Source organism: Sylvia atricapilla, chromosome 8, assembly GCF_009819655.1.
Source record: "Sylvia atricapilla isolate bSylAtr1 chromosome 8, bSylAtr1.pri, whole genome shotgun sequence".
NCBI classification, from domain to species: Eukaryota; Metazoa; Chordata; class Aves; order Passeriformes; family Sylviidae; genus Sylvia; species Sylvia atricapilla.
Genome location: NC_089147.1, coordinates 21,997,496 through 22,016,519, shown reverse-complemented (window position 1 = coordinate 22,016,519; position 19,024 = coordinate 21,997,496). Strand labels below are relative to the sequence as shown.

The window sequence follows — 19,024 nt, the reverse complement described above, 5'->3', positions numbered from 1 at the left end:
TAGTTAGAAAGCTCCAAGGAGAATATGTTAATGCAACTAAAAACTTTCAAAGAAGAAACTGTTACCACACAGATACCAGGGAGAAAGGATGATCTATGGTTAAGCACAATACTTGGATCTTAAGTGTTCTGGGCCTGTCCCTCACTGTGCAACACATTTCCTGTACAAACCTAAACAATTGGCTTTAGAAGTACCTTAATTCCAGGTCTGTAAAGTTAATACTTTGTCTGCCACTTTTATCCATGTTTCAAGCTACACACATCTGCAGTGTATCTCATGATAGGGAACAGATCTGGAATGGAGGAGACAAAGTATTTCAAAAGCAGGTAATACTATTATGGGCAACTGGCACCATCACCTTTCATCAGGCATGTATGTCTAGAAAATCTTCTCCAGCCAGAAAAGGGAGATCTGTGGTTTGAGATCTCCAGACTAACAATTCATATGAATCACTTTGGGTGGGCTTACCTTGCACTTCATCATCAAAACCTATGCCAAGGTTATGGGTAGCACCATTCTGCACAGTCAGACCTTTGGCTCTCTGTGGCATGTAGGTTTTCCAGCTGTCATGAGTCCCTGCTCTCCATGAGCTCTTTTTAAGAAGACTGAGCATGAAAATGGAAATGCAGTCGTGATATAATGGAGTGTGGTGCCTGATACTATCAGGGCTTTTAATATTAGTCTCATTGCTGCAGGGTTTGAGCACTTCCAGCTGAAGTTGGGTGCTGCCATCATCCAACTGTCTGATAGAGAGACCTGCAGGCAAAGTTGTGGTTATAAAACTTGAGATGAGCAGATCTTCTATCTGTATAATGAGCTAATTAAAAATTAATTTAAACATAGTCTGTATAAAGTGCTGAAGCATATGATGTGGGGTATAATCCTATGCTGGATTTGACAACTCACAGCTGCTACTGCATATTCAGTGTTTTTGAACAAAATGATATGTTCCTTCTGCCAGACTCCAATGAGAATTTTCTCTCACTGAGGACTTGAGAGTCTGACTCCAGGATGCAGGTTGAATGGTTAGTCTGTGTGATGATGTGCAGAGATAAGAGCTTAGATCTAGAAGCCACTTGACTGTGTTTGCACACATGCTGTTCCTTTGACTAAGCAGTGTTCTAGAAACCAAGCATGAATACACCCACTGCCCTTCCCACCATTCCTTGTTCCAGACTTTCTCATGCTGCACCAGCTTGTGTGTCTCAGCACTTTCTTTCAGTGCTGATGTATCTATAAACAGGATAAAAATATCTGTATTGGCAATAAGCACAAAAGGTTTTTTTGCCTTCAAGGCATGTGGACCCCTGGGAACTATGTGGAAAGCTGAAAGGCAAGCTCTGATTGCTTTCCTCTGCCAATGAGTCTCAGCTGGGACACAGATATATATGAGGCGTCACAAGCTGGGGAAGCAGAAATCAGAGAGGTAGGAGTGCACTCAGGAAGCTGTGACGAGCAAGAGCTCCTACAATTCTTGCTCTCTTCTTGGACAGGAACCTTCCACAAGCCATAACTAAGCCCTGCCCCAAATTAGGTGCCAGTTGCTGTACTGCAGAGACATTGGGACCCCTGGATACACCAAACTCTGTTCCTTGCAGCCAGGACAAAACTGGGATAAAATAGTATGGTACTGCTTGCAGAAACAACTAGAGGAAGAGGTGTTCTCTTGCTTGTTAGCAATGATATTTAAACAGCCTAGAATGAGCAGATACTGCAATGGAATTAAAAGAAAATCTCTTTCAGTTTGAATGAATGAAGCAACTGAATGGTTGCCTTGGCTTGAAGACTGAACACCATATAAAGAAGAGTCCAGCTATATGAAGCAAGATAGGAATAAAATATTGATTCTGAAAATAATTTCTTACTGTGATAATTTTTGAATCTGAAAACAAACACTTCCAGAGTTCACTAAACATTGGTATGTTGGTAGTTTGCTTACTGTACTATTAAATAAAACATTTTCCTTCTTGCCCAAAAAGCATGTTAATTAATTGTAATGAGATATAGCCTAGAAACACAATTAGGTAAGAATTATGCATGGCCACACTTACTTTTGTGGTGTTAGCAGGTACAGAATCACTATGACTCTTGATAGGAATAACCTCAAATAGTTCGAGCAAAAGAGAACAGCAATTATGAAACAACTCCCTGCTTATTAAAAAGAAAATCTTGCATATGTAGGAAGCTTTCTTCAACAGCAAGAAAACATATGTTCTTTACTCACCACCTTTATTCTGCCGGTGTCCCCAAAGCAGGAAAGGCAGAGGGGCCCCAGCACTCTCTGAGCTGCAGTAGAGAAGCCCAGGGATGGCAATCCTCGCATTAAGAAAGAGAACCATTAATAACAGGTAACTTATGTGAATGAGACACAGAATATTTAATTTGAGGAAGAGGCTTCCATTATTCCCTGAAAAATTCAGTAGTAAAAAATCAGCCCAGAATAAATCCATTAATCAGCTGATTCTAACCAGCTACTGTGTATTGCTTATTGAATTCTCATGAGAGCTCACAAAGATCTTGGTTGCTTCCCACAAAAGGGTGCATCTGTATGTTTCCACAGTAGTACTGTCACCAAGCTACTTTTGTTTGGTGCTACCTACAAAGATTTTATATAAAATGTCAAACCAATATAAATTTTTTCTTATTATTTTTCCAGAATACTTATGTACATATTTAAACTGACCATAATCAATTAGAGCCCTCTGTCCTCAAAGGACACTCTACAGAAAGGCCAGATATCATCAGGACAAGAGATGGTTCATCAAGACTTCTTTATGGAGCAAAGAACACATTTTCAGAAGAGCTAAGTAACACTGAAAACTTTTCCCTCTTTTGTTCGATGCCCATAGTGCATTTTTGCTCACTTTTTCATAAAATGTAATGACATGCACATCATATTAGAGAGATGACCACAATACAAGAGCATGTACAGAGCAGCATACATGAGACTGGATAAAACATCCCTTCTGCACATACATATGCCAAAGGTTTGGTAGCCCTGACAATGAGCTTAACATCAACCAAATGAGATCTGATTGATGTCTTCCCAGTTGCAGCTGGTCAGATTTTTAATGTTTGCCTCTTACATAAGGAGGGGAAGCAATGCATTAACTGTTGAGCATAGAAATGTATATTAGAAAACAAAACCTCCATCATAAGAAGCAGCACTTTCATGTCCTGTACCTCACATTTCAAAGCTCTTTTGCATGTTTCCCTAACCACACATATTAATTGGTGATTTTTAAAGCCCACTCTTTAGTCATTTATCCATGAAAATAAAATTTGAAGGATGACAAAATACACACACCATGCCTATTCCCCCCTGCCAATTTTATACATAGAGACATTTTAGTAAAAAACCCCACCTGAATTCTCCAAGTGATTTTTTCTGCAGTGTTGATTAAGGATGTATTGGGGTTGCATGGCAAGGTTTTGACAGCGGGGGAGGCTACAGGGGTGGCTTCTGTGAGAAGCTGCCAGAAGCTTCCCCTGTGTCTGACAGAGCCAATGCCAGCTGGCTCCAGCACAGACCCACTGCTGCCCATCAGCAGCAATGCCAGTGGCCTCTGGGATAGCACAGTTAAGAAAGGGGAAAAACAACCCCGTGCAACAGCAGCTGGGAGGGGAGTTAGCCAGGGTCACCCCTCCCAAAACAAAGTCCCCAGGAGCTGTCTGGAGTTCTCTTACAGCCCAAGCTTTTCAACATGGAGACTTATCACAACAGTTTGCCACAAGGAACAGGCAGAGCAAGGCTCCCATGGCAGTTAATTCACACTCAAGAACAATTTTGAAAATCCACAGTTTAATTACCACAAATAGAGTTTTCTCCAATCTTTGCTCTTTTATCTGCTTCAGCTGAAAGGAAACAGTAAAATTATCTTACAGCAGATTTTTTTAGGCCGTGGTTAGATGCTTGGATAACAGTTAAATCTTGAGTAAGGTCCATGCAGCAAGGATGAGAGTTTTGAGATATAACGTGATCAAAGACTTTTGATTGTTATATCTTTCTCAGGCTCCCCTGACAGCCTATTTTCAAATTAAACTCCTCCTTAGAAATACTCCTTCAGCTTAGCTTTTCAGAAAATCCCTGTATGTGACAGATCCAAAGCACACAATTGCCAAGAATAGTCTTTTAGTTTCCATTGACAGCAGCGTCATTCTGGTTTATCAGGAGTGTATTTTATACACAAGCATTTACAGGAAAGACTTTCATTGTTTCAATGGATTTGGATTTGGATTTTCAAATGGATTTCTTTTCATCCTGCACATTTCTAAACACATTAAGCATGTCTACATGTTTCTTTTTTTCTTTTCACTTGCTGAAGGAATCATCTGAAAGCTAGGGTCTAAATGGAAAGAGTAGAGATGCAGCTACAGTAAGGGTGCGATTTCATGGTCAGCTTCATCTAGCTGAACTCTGAAATGGTACTGCAAGGGACAAACCTTCCTTTCCCCCATCTCACCTGTTTGTCCTCCACGCTTTGTGTCAGCACATGGAGATGCATCCTCAGCAGTCAGCCAGATCCGGTCCCCAGTGAGCTGTACAGCTGGATAAATGCTGCTGCTGACACAACACAAGGATCAGGGACAGACATCCTTTCACCACCTTCTTGGAGTCTAGAAATATATTAGCCATGGCTGATATAAAACTACACCCAAGTATCACCCCTTTTGGGTGAAGAAAGGAAACAGCAGATTCCCGTGTTATTTGCTGCACAACAGCAATTCAAGTTATTGACGCATAATAAGCATTTGGCATGCCTATCTTTATGATACCATGGTCATTGGTAATACAAATGGAAAGAGATACATCAGACAAATGTTTGTTTCAAGAGGTCAGACAAGAAATGTAAATTAAACCAAATGAAAAGAAATTGTAAGAAAAGTGTTATGAACAGGTTACTGTGAGGCTTGAACATTCATTTCTCGTTATCTTCATGTCAGAAGATACTACTGCCAAAACTATACTGAATGTTGGTGTCATGCTAATTAACATTACATGAAAAGGTGGCTTAAGAGGCAGATCTAAACCAAATGGTGTAATGGAAAAGCAATGCACTAGCAGCTTCAGCAGAATTTGGAGGAATTTTTAACTTTTTTTTATCCATTCCCCCACTGTCTGCTAAATACGCAAAAAGATAGCAGAAAAACTTCAAGATCTGTAAAAAGGCAAGTTTGGGGACTACAGAATGAGTAGTGCAAAGTCAAAATCTTTTTTTAGAAACAGATCTTCTTACTGCTGAGAAAAAAGGGTCGCTTCATATCAGAAGAATTAAGTAATAGGAGAAAATGAGGCAGTTTCCTCTACAGCAGTTAGCACTAGCCATTTTCAGGGCCATGATCTCAGATTAGATAGACCACCACTCTGATCCTGAATGACTTCTATCCGACTCAGTGCCCTTCACCTCGGCATCAGTGGCACAGTGCCTCAAGCCTTGACTCCGCAAGACAGCAGGATCCAGCCACCAGTGCTCTGTTCTGCAGTAGGATATACAACAGCAGTTCCCACGGCCATCACACGGAGCTACGTGGATACCTATTGCCAGGAAGGGTGGGGTGAGAGCACTTGGAATGCAGCTACTGAAAGTTCAAGTCAACAGGTTTGGAAACTTGGCAAAGACAGCATAGACAAATAACTCAAGGTTTGCAGGGCACCTCTGTGACTGGCATAAATCAGATGAGTACTACTGAGTTCAAGGGAACCTGCCAATGCACGACAGATGAGCACCCACTCCTTTGCAAATGCTCCTCTGAGTCGTGGTATCTGAACCGCTTGGATCTCATCCAGTTTTTTAATGTTTCCTCCAGGCCAAGATGAGAACCATGCAAAACGTTCTGCCATTCTCAACGCGGTGGAAAATGAAATCACATTTGATGATGAAAGTTGATCCTCCATTTTTAACATCAGCAAAGATACAGAGGAGATGTAAAAAAGAATAAGGAACTTCCTCTCCTTCTTTCAAATCCCCACCCTGTAAGTGCTTTCCTGCTGCTGACAGAAATGAAAGTCAGGCCTGGATGAATCCAGCAGAGATACCCAGAGGCACCGGAGCAGTGCTGGGCCCCTCCCAATGCCACACTGCAGTTCAAAGCCTTGAAAGGCTGCAGATCCCCCACCGTGCTGCAGTTCAGCTCCCAGCCGAAGAGCTGCATACCTTGCAGCAGTGTACTCTTTGCAGCAGTGTCTCCTCTGTGACAGCAGGTCCTTGTCTTCTCTGCCTTCTGTCAGTAGAGTCACATGCTGCTCTTATGGTGCACAAATGCTGAGCAGCATCTCTGCTCCTCCTGCTCATTTTACCTCCAGCCACAGGTCAGTGCCAGCCAAAGCTCTTTATTTGCTGAGATTTCCCACTGCTTCTGCCCCAGCTCCCTTTTGAGGTACTTGCTTTGACAATTGCCTTTCTACACAACAAGGTTGTCATAAGGATTTTTGAGACAATGGAGTCTGTAGTAAATGGGAGAGAGATCAGATTTCATGCCTTGAGATTCAGTGTCACTCCATGCATGCTGCACACACACAGGTCAACACAAAGTATGCACTGCTGTGCCCTGGCCTGGAGCTTGCAAAATTGCTTTCCTGCATATGCACATTAGCTTTTTCCTTAGCAGCCACTGCCACCAGTGCCAAAAAGGCACCTGGCTGATGTGAAATATTGGAGGAGCTTTTATGTTAGCTTTTCATATGAATCATAAGACTTCACTGGGCATTTAGAGAGGACACCTTCACTGGCCAACAGGATCTGGAGATGCCTCCAAATTCACGCAGCAACAAACTGCTTAGTCTCGGACCTTGCAGTTTTCAGGCTTACTGATGAAAATAAGTATGAAATAAAAATGTAAAATACAAACGAAACAAATAAGTCAAAAGCAAATCTAAACTTTTCAAAAGTTAAAAGGATTTCATACAAGCTGAAGTTCATTTCTTAGCACAGTAAGAAAGCACACTCAGCTACTTGGACTGTTGATTTAACCAATATTTTGCCTACAGCAAAAGATGGCTCCTAGTCGCAAGACCTGGCTCTATTAATACCAACTCCCAAAACAACTGAAGTTGTAGAGCATCTGGTTCAGCCTCTTACAGAAAGTCAGGTAGGACCTGAACTCTGAATAGAGAATTCGAATTTTACTCTATTTCAAGGCTGATGGTGAGAGGGTTGGAATATCAAGTTCCTCTGGTATACCTTCAGTAAAACAAACACAGTTCTCTAACGCCATAATTTTCCCAAAATGCTGCTGTGATGTGGGCTGAAAGCCTGGGAGGAGAAAGGAGTGGAAGAGGAGAAAGAAGTTCCTCATTCCTCCCTATTGCCCTTCCTGTTTTCATGTCTGCTTATTCAGAGGATTGTCTTTCCACAAGCAAACAGCTAGAGACAAGCTCACTCCAAATGTATGTTCTCTCATGTTTCAAGCACTTGCTCTGTTCTTGCTGAATGTTTAGTTACAGCATGAAAAATGGATATGTGGAATGAAGACATTTCCCCTTTGACTTGCACATTTGCTGAAGGTATGTCAAGGATCTGAGGCAAGGGGTATGGGCAAGCTTTCAAGAAAGTTCCCCCCCTTCTCCTTTGCTTGCTTATTAGAAGAGCAATAAATATCAAGCAGACAGACCCTTCTCACAGTTACAAAGCCTACCTGTAACTGAGCTGGATAATTAGCAGCCTTGAAGATGATATATGACTTTCATTACCCTTTGGGACTGGAGACTAAATGAGGACAGAGCTAATTGCCGTGCAAAGCAGTTTGGCATGAATGAGAAAAATGCAGGCGCTGTCTCCTGCCAAAAAAGGGCCCTATTGCTGCTCTGATCTCATGGCTGGTTTTTGCCGCAGGAGTTCACTTGGTGTCCATAAATCATGGTCTGCTTACAGCTGAAACTGCACTGAGTCATCAACATGCAATAAGCTGAGTGACAGATTCCAGCCTGACTACATTAGAACTTCAGACTTAGTCCTCCCCCCCACACACTACCCATACTTAACAGAAAATTAAACCCAGACTACACAGACATGAAGGCTGTGAGAAACACAAGGCTTGTTTACTTGACAATAGTTTTTTAAGACTGATGTTTCCAGGAAATAACATCATGCATTTTGAAAGGGAGAGGGCCACAAGCACTGAATTTATAAAATGACCCAGTGCTATAGCACTTGGTTTGTCCTTCCTCATGTAATAGCTGATTAAAATGTATTGCCCTCCTTTAATGATCTAAAGTGGCACTTTGTCATCTTAGTTCTTATGGAGATAGATTTAGTCAGCTAACTGAGAAAATATTTTGCTGCTCTTTAAAATTAGGCCAGAAGAACCTGCAATTTGATTGCAAACCTGCTTCCAAAGTGACCTGGGGCATATTAACATCCATATTGTACCCTTAAGAAGTGTGAGCTTCTGGGGAATCTAACGCATCAGTGCAAAAGAGAGTCCTTGAAGATACTCTTTTCCTCTACCCATTCTGTTTTACAGATCTTTTGCTTTTCCCTAAAGGTACCTTAGGTCTATTTTTTTTTTAATGGAAGGGATTGTGCTGAATTTGCAATATGGTATCCTGTCAGATCCTAATCAATTAGCCCACATCAGCTCAGCATAAGGCAGATACCAATTTAACTCACAGAGCTAAGCCTTCTGATTTTCTCTAAGGGCAGTCACATAATTCATTCTTTGTAGTGCCAAATTATATTTGACATTTAATTTAAAACTCAAGGTACCATAATGCAAAATCTCACTAAAAATAATGGTGATAAAGCAGAGGAACATTTCATTTGACAGTGAGGATTTTTTCAGCTTATTTATGCACCCAAACTTTTCCCCTCACCCACCTTTCAAAGGCCCAAACTCAGGAGGCCAACGCCTTTCAGGTGATTTTAGACTCAACCGATGCTTGCAAACAGTAAAAGGGCACTTAAAGGTGAAGTGTACATGGTGGTTGCTGATCACCTTTTGGTGGGTGAGCTCTGCCCTCCTCTCCCTGACGACACAAGCTCGACTTTTCATGTATTCTTGCTGCTGTAGATAGAAGGAAATATTCCTGTAGAGCAGCTGGGAGTGTGGGTGGGGGCAGGAGGAGTCAGCCTGAAAAGGTTGAGGTTTTTACATTTAGAAGACCCAACAAGAGAGAGAAAAAAATAAAAAGTGTTTAATGGCTTCATTCACCATTCTCTGCCATGCAGCAACTCCATTCACAGCTTCCTGGCACAATGGAAGTCTGGTGGTTCATCATGCATGTCTAGACTATGACAGTGCTGGTTCATGCACAAATGAGAATAAAAACCCCAAGTTCTCCTCCTTTCTTGAAATCTGCATCACACTGTGAATCCATGGGGAGTTCTAGCCATGGGCTTACTCAGCACTTCCAGTAACAGTCAAACTCTAATAAAAGCACTCCTTGGAAAAATTGTGCAGCTGTCTCTGTCAAGGTGAGTGGCTTGTAGGGACTGACTCTTTCTGTTGGTAGTGTGCAAAATGCTAAGCAGCCTGAGGTTTTCCTGGCTAATCCAGAGCAGCTCTATGAGAAGAGAAAGTAATGGATAACAGCAGGCTCAGCATTGTTGAGACAATCCCAGATAACAATAAGCAAAAGACACTGGTAGTGCAATCCTCCTGAGAGTAACTCAACTTTTGTCCTGTCAAGAAACAGCTACTACTCTGCAATAAAAAGAAGCAAATGTCTAATGTTCTCATCCTTTATGTGCCAGATTAGCTCTTGGGGGGAAAAAAAATCATCACTGGTCGCAACATGCGTCTCAATATAAGATGGATGACTCAGATTCTGAGATGTTAGGTATTACTGTGGATTTCAATCCCTGATTAAGATGAAAACAGTTCAGGGCTAAACTCTGGTATTTTTAGAGTGAGTGTAGGCCTCAGGTTAGGCATTCTTGCTCTATTTCACAGTTGCATGTAGGTGCATGCATACGCTACTGGGAGACAAGCTCAAAATCTTGCCCATGTGAGTGGATCCATTTCTTTTAGTACTTGCTATGTGCTACACGTTTATGTCAGGTATTATCTGGGGTATGAAATGTGGACAGGAACAAAGTTGCTGAGTACCTGAGTGAGAGAGAGCATTATCAGCATACCTGGAAATGAAAGAAACTGTATTTAATGTTGATACGGAGTGGCTGTGTGACAGGTTTAAATGAGTGAAACAACTGTAAGGGCATAACACCGCCATAAGATTTCCCTATCTTCCAAAAAATTTCATGGTGAAATAAAGAAAACAACCCCAAAATTTCTGGACAAGGAATTCTTCAGCATTGTATAACACAGAGAGCACCTTTCTATGGTGTAGATCTTGCAATTCAGCTCTTCCAGACTTCCTGAGCTGAGACTGTATCAAGACATTATTTTCAATGGCAAGGATTTTGTATTTTAATTGTAAGGATAAGAGTACCTTTCACAAGTCTAGATAACTGGTTTCCTAATCTAATTATGCTTTGGCTTTTATAGCATACTTTAGAGTTACACAGTTTATTAATATTTTTATGTGGAAAAACACTTCCATTGGTTTAAGCACTATTAACAATTTTAAGAAACAGAGATGAAGCATTCCCTATTGGTTTTTCGTAAAATTTAAGAGTCTATTATGAGGAATTATGCAGCCTTCACACCTCTATTTCTAACCTCATTTTACTGAGCCTCTTCTCATCTGGAAATCTTTCCAGAAATTGGCTCACTGCTTTTGCCCCTTCTAAATCCTCTATGTAGGGTCCCTTTGAGTTGATGGCAAGGTATAATTTTCAGGATGATAACCTGTGATAGATTCATATCATCCACTTCATACTCACTACTGTCCCAGTAATTTTTGCAATTGTGAATCTGTGTAGGTACACCTATAACTCCTCACCAACTTATTAGCAACATTTTGGCACACAAACATACAAGTCCACAAAATATTTAGAATATTTAAACTAACAAGAGATTTTGCACTAAATTTTTAAGAAAATTCAGCTTGACAATATTTTTTCAAAATAGTTTGAATGTTTTCAGAAAGGAAATTATGCAGGAACTGATACAATGGTATTACTGTAATTAGCTAAATGGCCATTTTAGTCATCCATTTATATCACTAAAATTTTAATATTGCAGAGACAGAAGCTTTAAAAATAAGGAATCATTTAAAATGGTAGTAAAAAGTACACAATGAGTAAATATCTAGATTGGAAAACTAACATCTTGTACTACAAAGAATCATTAAATGGAAGCAAAGGGAGCAGGGCATAGACCGAGATTTCAGGCCCTCAGATACATAAGCTGGCTCCAAGTGATGACTACTTAAGCACTTTCACTGAAAAAAAAAATGTAAACAAGACTCTAACTTTAAATTTATGCTTTCTGAAGGCCTTGTTCATAATCTGTTTTCATATGTGGGATTTACCATATTGCTTTGCAAGGAGGCTATCAAACATGGGGAGCTGACTTGAGAGTCCTTGCATCCAGTAAGGATGCTGATTTTTAATTATATTGTGCAAAAACATTAGCGATAAAATCCCCATATAAATACAAACAGAAAACTAAATCATAGTGTAGGAAGCCATAAGGATTGGGATGCAGAGAGAGACTGAAAGAGAGGATGTAAATGACCTCGTGACACTTACTCTAATTTCTGAGGAAAATTCTACTTCAGTTTATGGTGATGTAAAGAAGACTCATAAAACAGTTTGTTTACTCTTCTTTTAAAATATTCCCAGAAAAATGGATTAAAGGTTTTTTTAATTCCTCCTGCTATAGGATTTTATAATTAATAGCCCAAACACATTTGTCACCATTCTTAATCATGGGAATTTGTGTGAAGATTTCAACAAGCTCTATTATGTTCCAGTTTAAAATCCTTTAAATTCTCCCGAGCTCCATTGTAGAATAGCTCTCTGCATAATTTAAACCTGTGTTTGACCCCTGCCCTGGGTCCTTACCATATCTGTATTGAGGAGCATTTTTCCAAAGCACAAATAGCAATAATTTCAAACAATTTGAATTTCCTAGCCTCTGTGTGTCCATCCAATCGGAGGAGCTGTAGTATCTTACATTTTCTTGTTACTGACCAAAGTATTTCCGAAATTCCAAGTTAATTAGCACCACAACATTCCAAGTACTGTAAGAGGCTAAACCCTGGTTTTCCAACGGGATAAGCAGGGGTTGCTCTTGTTCCACATGGAATAAAAATAAATTCCCTAGACAAGAACAGTAAAGTCTAGATGGCCAGATAACAAAAGATGAAAAATAAAGGACTTCCTTTTCTCACATTATAGTTTAGGAAACAAAGGCTGAGAGAGAACAAATGTTTTGCCCAAGATTGCCAAGACTAGGCAAAACAAGGACAAAAATTGAGTCCAGATTTCTTCAGACTCATTATGGACCTTGTATCACATGATCATTTTTTCTCAGTACATGAATGGCAATCACAGCCTGACCAGCAGCCTACTGAATTCAACATGAAGAGCTCTTGCTATTTCCAAAGGGGATTTTGATTTTGAGTCCACTGGGTTACTCAATGCATATGGGCAATAGAAGCCTGCAGCGAGAATAAAGCTGAAGACCTGCCACAGCAGACTAGATTTCTTCTTTTTTAAGGCATCTCTAATTCATTGGCCATGAATAATATAATATTCACTGAGTCCCATCTGTTGTTCAGTTTTGTGTTTTAAGTGCTTTGCATTGTTGGTCTGATAATTCCAACTAAAACTGGTAAAGTAATATACAGGACCTAGAAAACAGTAGTGGGATAAAAAGAAATAATAAATTGAATAAAGGAGAAAAAATATGCTTGCTTTAGTCTGTAAGGAACAAAATTGATGCCATTTAACCTTACACATAAGTTCCGCACCATTGCTTTTTAAAATCAGCCGAAAATAATTTAAAATCAAATTGATTTTGGCTTTTACGTTCAGATACACTTCAGCTTCTCACTTACTGGCCCATACGAATAATGTCCTCAGCCAACCTGTGTTTAGAATGGGTTGAAAATCAGTTTGTATGTTCACATGTTTATTGGAATTTTCTCATTTCCATTTCACTCAGAGCCAATCACAATCAGTTTAACTTCCTGGGGAATATGTCAAGAGGCTGATTTAATGGGTGCTTTAGCAAAGAAATGGTTCTTATTACAGTGAATTCTTTTTTTTTTTTTTTTTTTGCTTATAACACATTGTCTATTATGCATTTTGTGTCAATAAGTGGAAAGATAGATAATCAGAACTGTTCATATTTATTCTGAAGAGCTCTCTTCTCCATCATGTGTAGACCCATAATCAATCATGACAGAACTGTAAAATCGCATGAAAATATTTCCTAGTTTACATCTGCTCCTTTCCACTAACAGAATCTGGAGTATCTGCAGCTTCCATGTATAGAGTGGCAGAGTAGGCTTCTGAAATGGACACTCTCCTGTTCACCTGCTGCCATCCAACTGTGGATCATTTGGATTGGATAACTGCTATCTGAACTGACATTTAGTCATCCAGTCTGAGAGCAAGTATGCTGAAATGATGCAACATAACATGCTATCAAGGCTGTAATAGGACATAGAACACCTGCCATTGACTTGGATGGAAAGGATAAAATGCTCTGAATTGCTTTGTTTTCAACATTCTCTTCCCCATACTCCTCACATGTCTATTTTTACTTAATTTGTCACTGATGCTTTAAGGAGACAGAAATGGCATGGTTGGAGAACAAGAAAATGTGAAGCAGATGCCCAGGTTCTATTACTGACTCTGTTGGTGACTGGATAAGCTGTTTATATCATTGTATCAAGTTCATTGATTTAGATGGCTTAGTTTTAGGTTTCCAAACAGAGAAGGTGCACACAGCCTGCTTTCCACAGTGAGTCAGTACTTCAACACCTATCATCTTCAAAAAAAGAGTTAGAATGAGTCTGCAATTAAGGTGGTAAATATGCCTCAAGCTCTGCATCTAAAAACTCAACACTTACAATTAAATGATATGAAAAAAATACTAACTGTAAGCTTACAGAAATTCAATTAATTTGCCTCTAAATGAGAAATTAAAAATGCATCACAAAGAGAGATGTTGTGTGTTTAATCAATTGCTTTAAGGATCTCTGCAAATCTCAAATAAGATGTAAAAAATCCATGTGCAAATATTACATTGCAGAAACGTTGAATGGGAATGGAGTGGGAGGTTATATAACCTGATAATATCAAGACCTGAAAGAGCTTAAACTGTTTAACTATTCAGCAGTGAAAAGAAGTCAAGAAGGATCACTGCAAACAAGGACTGGAAATACAATATAGAAGCTGACTTGCGCAGCCTGACATTCTGCTTCAAAGAGTATTGGTGCTAGAGAGTGGTTACAAAACTATAAGTCTTTAAAAACAAGTCTGATTTAATAAATATTTACTAAATTGTATAAGAATTGTCTGGCATCAAGCTATAAATATTAAATTCTAATGCGTATGTTAAAAGAAAGATGTTTTTTCAAATAATCAATTTAAGATTATAAGAATTTTGGGTTAAACATAAAAAATAATAACAAAAAATCCCTGAAAGTCAAACAAAAATAGTGATGGTTAAATTCCAAAAGAACAATCCACTCAGAGTTCCTTTCATGTGCCAAAAACTATTATTTATATTGTTTATGCACTTTCATCATGACAGCCCTAACACTGAGCAGAGCAGATAGAGTCTAACAGTTACCACATTAGAGAAAAAAAGCTCTCAAAAGGTAAATAAAGTGAAGTGAGGCTATATTTTTGGATCTTGAGAGATGTAAGGCCATTGTGATATTCTGCTTATATTGATTCTTTTATATTGCTTAATGAATTTCTGTACTCTCTACAAAATAAATATTGGCTCAATGTAGAGCCTGCACTTAAAGGAACCACCCTATTAAAGCTGGTTTTGTTTGTGCCTGAGAATCAGAACAATTCCAGACAGTTTGTTTCATATTTTACTTGAAAGCTCCTGTTCCATTAGTATGACATAGTTTCTGAGACAAAGCTTAACCACAGTGTCTTTCCCCTTTAAAAGGTAATGACACCATCTAAGCAAAAATAACAGTGGGGGGAAAAAAGACCCCCATTATAGCAAACTGTGGTATTAATGAAATTCTGTTTGTATTAAAATTTTCTTTCAACCCCGGTCTTCCTGTTCAGGGGGATAGTGTCAACCTGTCAAACTTTTAATCAAGAGCAGTTCATTGATGCTTCCGTTATGTCAAAATGCCTCACCTAGGTGACTTCAAGGGGAGACAGCAGGTCTGACTTTCTCAACATCCAAGGCTATGAATTTTTCATCTCTCACCCCTCAACTTTTAATTTCCAGTATATGTATGTGGATAGACACAATGTCTTTTTTATTGCATCAAATCCATTAATAGTGTACATTTCAACCAAGTTGTAAAGTCAAGAGATTAAAGAAAGGTAAATACATGAAAGAATAATTTCTTAATTTTTAGGTTGGTAAAAAGGGGCTAGTTAGAGGACTGAAATCTATATATTCACAATATCTTTTAAATGACAACTACTTCAGCCAAAATTTCACTGCACAGCATCACGAGTCACCATCTAGAATCTCCCTACAAATTATTTCACTAAAGTGTTGCATTTGCAGACATGTTGATAATAATTATATAATTCAGCCTACTAAAGGATCCTTACTTTATTACATAGAAGTCAGATTTGGGGCCAGATCATGACCTCCTGCAGTAGCTGCTATCCATCAGCAAGACTGAAAGGTACAAAAAGTCAGTTTAATGAAGTACCTGAACCAGAGCTCTGTCGACTGAATGCTTGATTTGGAAGACAAAAATAAAAGCCCCCATACGACAGCTTTACAATGCCTTTCTCTGCAGCTTATCACTTACTAACCTGCTACAAGTGAAGTTGTAAGGCAACTGTGCCTAGGAAAGGCTCTCCCTTCCCACTTCTAGGGAACCAAAATGATTGCTTAAGAAGATGACTGAGATCAACCTTAAGACAGTTCTGATTTCCATCTCAGTATCAGCACAGTATGTCATTGATCCCGTGTGATAGGCTGAAGGTTTCTCATATTGTGTGCCACAGACAGAGGGCAAGGCATTTCCCAAGGAAATGTAGTCCTCCTAGGATCTCAATTTAGTCCTGCAAAAGTTTGACTGAGTTTCTATAATAGCTTCTGATTCGACAGTTTATACCATACTCACAAATAAAGCCACCTTTTTGCATTTACAGTAATATCCCTTATTTATCAATTAGATGTACAGTGAGATGAGTTTTGACTGAAAATACTTCTTTGCTTCATGATCAGGAAGTGAAGTCAGAGAAAATTATGACAGTCTGAATGTACGGTTAAAGGAGCTTCCAGATTTAGGTTTTTAAATAAGTTTGCAAAGGCACATTAATGGGGAGTATACTACATAACCCATCTAAACTATTTATTTTTCACTCTCCTGCCAAAGGAAAGATTCTCATCCAAACAGTTTGGTGAGTTTTGCTGTGTTTTTTAAACATATCATGTATAATTAGAGGATGACTATATGAGTCATTTATAAAGCCAAAAAACAAGACCAGAACTCTCAAAATGTGAAATGACCAGCTAATTGCAAGACTGGTTTAAATTATGTCCCTAGGTATTACTTGTTCTTTCCAAAATGGGCTGGATATCCGTACTATTATTTCAGCTCCAAAGACCAATTTCATTCTTGCAAACATATTGCACATTTAAAATGTAGCAAGGTTTAAATCATTCAAGCTTATTGTTTTAACTTCCAGCATTTCATTATCTTACTTAATGGTTTGCACATTATTTTATACAAGTACAATATAATTTTATTGCATGATGTAAATAAAAAAAACAACCAAAAAAACCAAACCCATGTCCCATTTGCTTCCAAGTGAGATGAGAAGTGATAGGACAGGAGACCTAAAACACAGTGATGTTTTGCCTACAGACAGGAAAAGCTGAAAGTTGTTTAACATATGCTTTATTGGGAAGATACGTACCCAGAATATTAGTAACTGATATACTAATATATTCTGAATTTGTCCACCCCTCAAGATCGGATTGGCAGAAGTATAAAGAAACTGAGCCAGCCCAATCTTTCTCTCATTGTACTGAACTGGAACACTGGCAGCTTCGGCTGGGCCAAGAGAAGGCCCTGTGGCTTCTGCACTGGAGCAGGTTCTGTAGCTGGGGTTCATAGCTTTGGGAGACCCATCTTAGGGGTTAAAATAGTAAATGTGCTGCATGGCCCCTCAAAACACAGAGGAACTGAAGGTACAGCCTGCAGTCTTGGACACAGCTTCCTACTTCCCCTGGGGAGCCTCAGGCGGCAGTGCCTGGGGGTCAAGAACTACATCAGAGTGGCTTATTACATGATCTCTAGGACTCCAGGTGTCACTGGTTAGAGGGATGGAAGCAAAGGTCCTAAAACGAGAGTAAAGCATTTTGAGACACTGCCCCTACAAAATCCAGATATTTGCCTTTAGCATTAGGAGATCTATGAAGAATTTAAAAATATATTTCAAACTATTCTTTCATGCGCAATACATAAATTGCTTTTTCCCAAAACTATTTTACCAAATATTTCCACAAAGCATATCCAGTGAAGCTTTGTATCCCCAAAGATATTTAAGGATCGGTGCTTCCCAAGTGCCCTCAATTGCTCCTGTTCTACTTGCCTTGACCTGTTGCATCATGTTGTAAGATATCAAACTGCCATCATGTTCCATTTTAGAGCTGATTACACTTCATTGGTGGGCAAAGTTGCTGCTTGCTGAGGGTTTGTGAGGTTTGATTAATTAGTTCTTATGAAGTGCTTTGAAATTCTTGCATGAATGATGCTACAGAAACACTGAATATTGCTGCTGTTATACAGGCAGGTACATGATTAAAGATTTGATGTTGCAAGGTGTGGCTGGGCCTTACCTTCTCTTTGGGAAAATATTCTGGTTTCCTCTGAATTCCCCCTGGCAAGCTAGTACAATCTTCCAACCAAACCAAACCAAAACACTTCAATTATCCTAGGGTAGGGAAAAATAATAAAAAAAAGATTAGATGAAGGATATTTCTGAGAACTCATTGCCTGTCTAGGATATTGCACCTCTAGGTGGTCTGATAAACTTCAAGGGCACCTTGGTGATTAAGTTTATTCTCAGACTGACTGCATTTTCTTCAACATTTTTTAATCAACTAGAGCTCTATTTAATTGCTTTCTCCTCTAGGTATTTTACATAGACACCTGACTGCCTGTTAAAGCATCTTCCTTAAGCATCCTTATCTGTGACATCCTCTCCTTGGCTGAAGAGACCTACCTATCCCCCTCTCCGATCTCTCCTGCCCAAAGGGAGCTGTTACACGTTGTATCCCTTTCCATAATTTCTGACTCTGAACCCGACAGCTCCCATCTGCTCTGGGAAATGCAGCACTCCACAGGTGATTCATTCTCAGCCAAGGCAGGAAGCTCTAGGGCTCAGCCCACAGCCAGCCTTGATAAACTGAAGATAATTATTGCACAGACATACCTGTTTAAAGATTTGTCCAACTTGCTGCCATGCTTGGCTGTGGCCATGACCACATAGTTGTGGCCCCTCAGGGGCATGCTGATTCACAAAGCGAAGGCCAGGATTCTGTCCAATGCACAGGTGTCCAGTGCCATTTGAGAAGGCTGTAAATCATCCAGGATGTCTGCACAGGAATAGCAGAGATGACGCAGGACCTAAAGCACACTGACACTCCACCACGGTAGCAAATGGATGCCAGGCAGATATCTGCAATGGCTGAAACAACACCAAATGCCAACAACAAAGCCACTGACTTCTCTCCATATTGTCCAACTTCACTGTTTTCTACTAGTATTGAGAGCACTCAAAAGGATTTGCCATATTGATCCTCTATGTTCACATACTTTTGGTCTTGCTGACATTAGCCTAACAGACCATGATCACCCATGCTATCTTCAATTCAAGTCACAGCACAGTCTCTGGAGTTTCATTTTTCCTGCTTGTTCTACTCATTTCACATCCTGTACCCAGTAACATTTTTTGTTACTTTTCATAATAACCTAATGGCTAATTTTGTACACACCTTT

At 39.5% G+C, this 19,024-nt stretch overlaps 1 long non-coding RNA gene across 1 annotated transcript; it reads right to left on the bottom strand.

The window, feature by feature from the left end:
• Window positions 1-205: 205 nt before the first annotated feature.
• LOC136364544 (uncharacterized) lies at window positions 206-17,979 on the bottom strand. Its single transcript, XR_010744171.1, has 3 exons — window positions 17,863-17,979; window positions 2,225-2,316; window positions 206-756 (listed from the first exon to the last, which is right to left on the bottom strand). It is a non-coding gene; the product is annotated as an uncharacterized lncRNA (long non-coding RNA).
• Window positions 17,980-19,024: the final 1,045 nt, after the last annotated feature.